This window comes from Taudactylus pleione, unplaced genomic scaffold (genome assembly GCF_031769625.1).
Source record: "Taudactylus pleione unplaced genomic scaffold, aTauple2 ptg000002l, whole genome shotgun sequence".
NCBI lineage: Eukaryota > Metazoa > Chordata > Amphibia > Anura > Myobatrachidae > Taudactylus > Taudactylus pleione.
The window spans coordinates 2,301,298-2,307,932 of NW_028284405.1; the positions used below are offsets into that span (position 1 = coordinate 2,301,298).

Genomic DNA, 6,635 nt, shown 5'->3' on the forward strand with positions numbered 1-6,635 from the left:
TACATGAAAAAGCAGAGGGAGGCACAAAAGGTGAATTTATTGAAGCAGATTCAGGAGCTGGAGACAGTTCATAAATCTTCCCAGTCGGGTAATGTTCTGGCAAAACTCACAGATGCTAGGCGGTCCTTGAACAATCTCATGGCGGATAAAATTAAATTGGATTACCGTAAATGTAGAAGCCGCTTTTTTCAATGGGGGAATAAACCTGGCAGGATGTTGGCCAGAGCTTTGCGAGCGCAGAGGGCCTCCATGCATATCCAGTCGATAGTAGACGACTCGGATCGGGACTGTCGATTAACATCGGAGATTGCTGCAGCATTTCATTCATACTATTCTGAACTCTACAATCTGTCTAAAAGTCCCACTCAGACTAAAGGCGAAGTAGGGATTGAAAAGATACGGGCCTATCTCTCAAACATTAATTTCCCCACTCTGTCAGATGACGCTCTTGCTTTGGATAGGCCTTTTTCAATAGAGGAATTGGGAGAAGCGATTAGAACGGCTCCATCGGGGAAAAGTCCGGGTCCAGATGGTTTCCCGATTTCATATTATAAAGCTTTTCAAGACACCTTATCACCTATGATGCTCCAGGCCTTCAATACAATTTCTGATGATCATCATTTTTCAATGCAATCATTAAGAGGCCCATATTACCATTATCCCTAAGGAGGGGAAGGACCCCTCACGCTGCCCTAGCTATAGACCCATATCCCTTTTAAATGTGGACATAAAACTTTATGTAAAACTGATTGCAAATAGGATAAAATTACTCTTGCCTTCAGTAATTCATTCAGATCAGGTGGGTTTTGTTCTGGGTCGTGAGGCCCGGGACAACACAACCAAAATGCTTAGCTTGATTCACCTGGCAATCCGGTCTCCGGAGGCTTCGATGCTATTATCCACTGATGCGGAGAAGGCATTCGACCGCATTGGTTGGACGTTTATGCAGGGTTTGTTGGAACATATGGGATTTGGTCCAATGTCCTTACATAGAATTTTAGCACTTTACAGGGGACCTACTGCTAGAATAAAAATGAATGGGGATTTTTCCGACCCAGTTCAAATATCTAACGGGGCGAGGCAGGGGTGCCCGCTGTCTCCATTGATATTCGTGTTATGCATGGAGGCTCTTGCGCGAGCCATAAGAGCCAATCCAAATATTTCAGGTCTGAGGGTGGGTGGATCAGAATATAAGCTAGCCCTTTTTGCTGATGACCTGTTGGCGACTATTTCAAACCCCATGATCTCCCTCCCTCTTGATGAAAGAATTCAAAACATTTAGCGATCTCTCCTTTTTTAAAATTAATTATTCCAAATCGATAGCAATGAATCTTACGATTAATACATCGGCTCTTGCGGGTTTGCAACAGGCCTTTCCCTTTCAGTGGCATCCTTCCCATTTAAAATACTTGGGAGTTCTCCTCCCCAGGGATCTCTCTAAGATTCAATCACTAAATTATGTCCCACTACTTGCAAAGATCCGACATGAGCTTACTACTTGGACATGTAAAGGCATCTCATGGATTGGGAGGATAAATGTAATAAAAATGAACATCTTACCTCGGGTGCTCTATCTTCTGCAAACTTTGCCAGTGCTGATCCCTCACGGTTGGTTTACGGATCTCTATCGGGTGATTAAAAACTTTGTATGGGGTGGAAGAACCCCCCGATTCAAACATAATCCTATTTAGACGTGGAAATGTGGGTGGTCTCCAGCTCCCGCATTTTAATTCTTATTATGATGCGGTCATACTCAGTAGAATACTGGAATGGTCCAGGGTTGACTCGGTCAAGCAGTGGGTACTTATCGAGGGCTCCTTTATGCAGATACCTAGTATTTCACATCCAACAATAGAACCTACATTAAGAATATGGAAAAGACTTAGGGGTTTAGATTGTATCTCCACGGTCCCCTCTCCTCTAATCCCACTGTTAGAAAATCCTTCTTTCCCTCCTGGGATGTCGATCCAGACTTTTCGAGGCTGGTCAGGTGCAGGGATATCCAGGATAGGTCAATAATTTAATACTTCTGGAATTATGTCCTTTCAGGATGTTCAAAACCAGTGGCATTTATCCAATAACGAGATCTGGAGATATCTCCAGATTAAACATTTTATACAATCACAGAATCCTTTCAGGATCCCGTAGGTCCCTCCCATTTGAACAATTGGTATTGTCACCAACCCTCCCTTCCCATGTGGTGTCCACCTTATACACAATACTGATTGAATATCGCTGTTCCTCATTGCCTAACTTTACTAAAAAGTGGGAAACGGATCTTGGCATGGATATTAGTGATATTCAATGGACTTCCATTTTTGAGAAAACCTGGAGTAGTTCTACCAACATACTAACTATTGAGACTCATTTTAAGGTGATTTCTCGCTGGTATTGTTGTCCATCAGTATTATCTAAAATGTATCAGGGTGTGTCGGCCTATTGTTGGAGATGTAGTGGGGAATATGGTGATCCTCTTCATATTTGGTGGTTGTGACCGGTCCTTAGACCTTTTTGGGATGATGTGACTTCGGTTAGCAGGGAGATTATGTGCCAGGAGGTATCGGTTGGGCCTGAATTTTGGCTCCTGAACTTAATTTCCATGCCTTTATCGGTCTATAGAAATCCCTTCTTAAGTACCTCAATAGTGCTGCTAAGGCTGTCATTCCAGTGAGATGGAGAACTAACTCCCCTCCGACCCTAATAGATTGGTTCAAAAGAATTGAACTATATCGCTCAATGGACGATATAATATTGTCTTCGAGTGACCAATCCAAAAACTACTTGAAGATTTGGTCTCCGTGGATAGTCTTTTGTGAATCGACCCGTTATAAATCCCTAATGGGACTATTATAAGTAAATATATATCCTACGCACTCTAGATTACTGGATTTTAGATTTTCACTCAGGTTCTTAGGTTCCCAATGGAAATACCCTCCCCCTCTTTTATTTTCTTATTATTTATTTTTTATTTCTTTATTTCTATTATTATTATTTTTATTATTCCTACTTGTTTTTTATTACCATTATTACTTAGTTTTATTATTATCTATGTATTTGTTTTATTATGTTATACTAGATTAATTAAATTTGACAAATTTTATGTGATGGTTTATTAAATGGCCATACTATTTGAATATAGACGCTGAGTCTGTATGGTGCTTACACTGTAATATTTGGGCTACATTATTTTGAACAATGTTATGTACTATGGGCCTGATTCAGAGCCGTTCGCTATTTGCGGTCGTTCGTTCAAAAACAAGGGGTGGCTATTCAAATGATCCCTTCGCAAATTGCAGTCTGTTCCCACCTCTAAGTCTGAACGAGCGCGCAAAACATACGCTCGTTTATTTGATAAAAACGCCCCCTGGCCGCTCGCACCATACGTCATGTCCGCTATTTATTAGAATAATCGAGTACATCGTACAGCGTATGAACTGCTCGCTATTCTTGTGGTTGGTTTTTTCAACCGCTATTTTGCGAGCAGTTCTGAGTTAAAAAAAACCAAGTGACGTGGTCAATGACGCTGCTGTATTAGTTAGGCACTCCCTTAAAACGCCCATTTTGACCTTAAAGCACGCCTGCGTTCGAATTCCACTCCCCGGTTTTCAAGCACCTTCCCCTGTTACCACCCACATACGCCTCATTCTGTCACTCAAAATAGCAGGCACTCGCTATATAGCGTACAAACGATTTTCGGCCTCACTGACAGGTTCGCGCATGCGTACTAAAAACCGTACGCATGGGCAGATGTGCGAACATCGCTCGGAACGAGCGTACTGCCGCTAGTGAGCGGCTCTGAATCAGGCCCTATGTACCTTTTCACATGTTATTATGCCTATGTAAATGTTATGTGAAAATTCTTTAATAAAAACTACTTGCAGAAAAAAAGAAATCACGTATTGAAGGTAGAGATACTGTACTCTACAAATAACTGTTAATACTGGTGGTCATTCACCTTGAAAATTATCCTAAATGTGGAGGTGCATCCATAAGAGCAAAACAAATGTAGAAAAAAAGAGGGCCAGCAAGTTCTTTCTTGGTCTGGGGCACGAGTTCTACCTGATTAATAGTATCTAAAATATAACTTTTAATAATTCTGCTTAAAAAACTAAATTTCTGTAGAAGACAAACAAAAAAATGGAAGTAGACAACATTTAAATAGGAAGATCGGCCAATTTTTGGCCAGGATCACGGATTATGTCAGTGATCCACATGTGTGTGTGTGTGTACATATATATATATATATATATATATACTGTCTGTATATATATATATATATATATATGTTGCAAAGGTGTTAGGTGACCAGCGACTGACGTATAGTGAAAAGTGTGTAAGCATAAACCAGTGAAATATAAAATACACAGTGAAAACTATATAATCACAATTTATTGTTTATAAATTTAAAAAAAAAAAAATATATATATATATCTCTCTAAATCCTGTGCATACAAGCACGGATGATTCAAAATAACAGGTTACCACAATGTGCAAAAGAGTGCTAATAAATATTTAAGATGACGTTATAAAATACATTTCATACTCATAAATACATCTTAAAAGCAATAGGAGTATATTGATTTAAATATTTAAAAAGCCAAACCGCACAAAGAGATCAGTGGATAAAACCAAATAAAGAGAATATTTAAAAAAATTCTTTAAAAAGTATAAAAACTTTTTCTAAGAATATAAATGGGAAATTTCTGCAAAAAGTGCTTATCTGTATAGTTCATTCAGTCATGAAGGCATCTCTCCCAACGCGTTTCATCCATGGGACTTCATCAAGGGGATACTAGTTTAGTGGGGTATTCTCCTATTTATACCCCTACACCAGCTCGTTAGAGATCAGGGGACCGCATCACTTCCTGTCTAACAAATAAGGAAGTTCTAACCAAATTCAACTTTTTACAGGCTCCCAGCCATAATTTATATCGATAATGTAATATTCTATATTATTTTTACACTTTTCGTGTATCAATAAACATGTATATATATATATGAACCAGATGCATATCGTACATGGGCGACTTCCGCCCTTATCTCCTGAGTACTTCCACCCTTAAAGTTTCCCTCATGTGTAATCAAGTTCCATACACGAGGGGGACACGTGCTCACTGGCCGCGTCATATCCGGCCATGTGATTTCCCTTTCAATGGTGCTTGTTAGTCGCGTCCTCACCGCGCTGTCACTTCCGCCCTTCTCTGGAGTAATGCTCATGCCGATTCTGCGTCATCACTTCCGCCCTTCGTAGGGTCATGTTCCTGGCTTAATGTGCGCTTCCTACAGCACTTGGTGATGTCATCAAGTTCATGTTGCCCATTCGTCGTGCAGCATCATGTAAACTGTAAAGGGCTGTACTTCCGCCCTTATGCCAGTATAGTTCATCTTCTTCATACAGCAATCTAGTAGCTTGAAAGATATTAATATATTAGACTTAACTAATTAAAATGTATAAAGCCAATATGGAATAAAAGATGTAATAATATTGAGATGTGCACATATATCGTTTATGTCAAAAATGTAGGGTGTGAATGTGGACAAATATTATTTAGGTCTTTAAGTACCAAAGGATGGTAGTAACTAGAACAATTTAACTATTTGTTGAACTTATGTTCAAGGCTAATATACTCCAAGTTCAGATTTGTTGTAACTATATTATAAAAAACCTGAACATAATGTATAGAAGTTTGCTAATACCATAAAGAAAATGAAAAGGCGCATACATGAAAGTTCCATATATAGAAGGAGTTCCCTTATGCCTTATTCCAATTTAAAAAATATTTTTTATTAAAAGATATGTGATGAACTGATTGAACTTATAAATGGAGATCCATAGTCTAATAATGTCCGTAATGCTCCACAATTTGTAACTCCAGACTTGTTCAAAAAATGAATAAATAAATGGATGGGATCTTCATTATTCTCCAAGTTTTTCTGACTCGTACGTAACCCATAGTCTTCAAAAAGGGGGGGTGGACTGAGTGGCTATTAGGCGCCCTACTGGGGATATCGTATACTACAACACTGGGTATTCCCAGGTGGTCTCCCATCCAAGTACTGACCCAGCCCAATTGTGCTTAGCTTCCAAGATCAGACGAGGTTGGGCGTCAGTACAATGGTAAGGTTGTAGATACTTGCTAGATACCCACAGCTACCAACTCATCCTTCATAAGAAGGGGGCAATTTCATAGCTTTCGTTAAAGCCATTTGGAGTCATGGTGTTTAATTGGAAAATCCAAAACATCTCTCTCTGCAAGAGTTTCTTGCCCAGGTCTCCTCCTCTATCTCCCAGAGATACTTGTTCTATTGCTTTGAAGGTGCATTCCTCAGGGTTGGATCCATGGTGTGTGATGAAATGTCTAGAAACCGCATGCCCTTCGACTTTGTTCTTGATATTGCGGATATGTTCTTGAATCCTTATTTTCAGAGGTCTTTTTGTTTTCCCTATGTATTTTAAGCCACATGTACATTCCAAAACATAGATAATTGAAGTAGAGTTGCAGTTCATTAAGTTTTTAATCTTAAATTCGCTTGAATCATTATAATTACAAAAAACTTTTCTTCGTGGATGAAGATACCTGCATATATTACAACGACCACACTTGTAACATCCTGGACAGAGAGGAAGACAATCA

General features: G+C 39.3%; 1 pseudogene; it reads right to left on the reverse strand.

Annotated features, from left to right (window-relative positions):
* Positions 1-6,013: 6,013 nt before the first annotated feature.
* On the reverse strand, positions 6,014-6,132 carry LOC148543467 (5S ribosomal RNA; annotated as a pseudogene).
* Between the last annotated feature and the right edge of the window lie 503 nt (positions 6,133-6,635).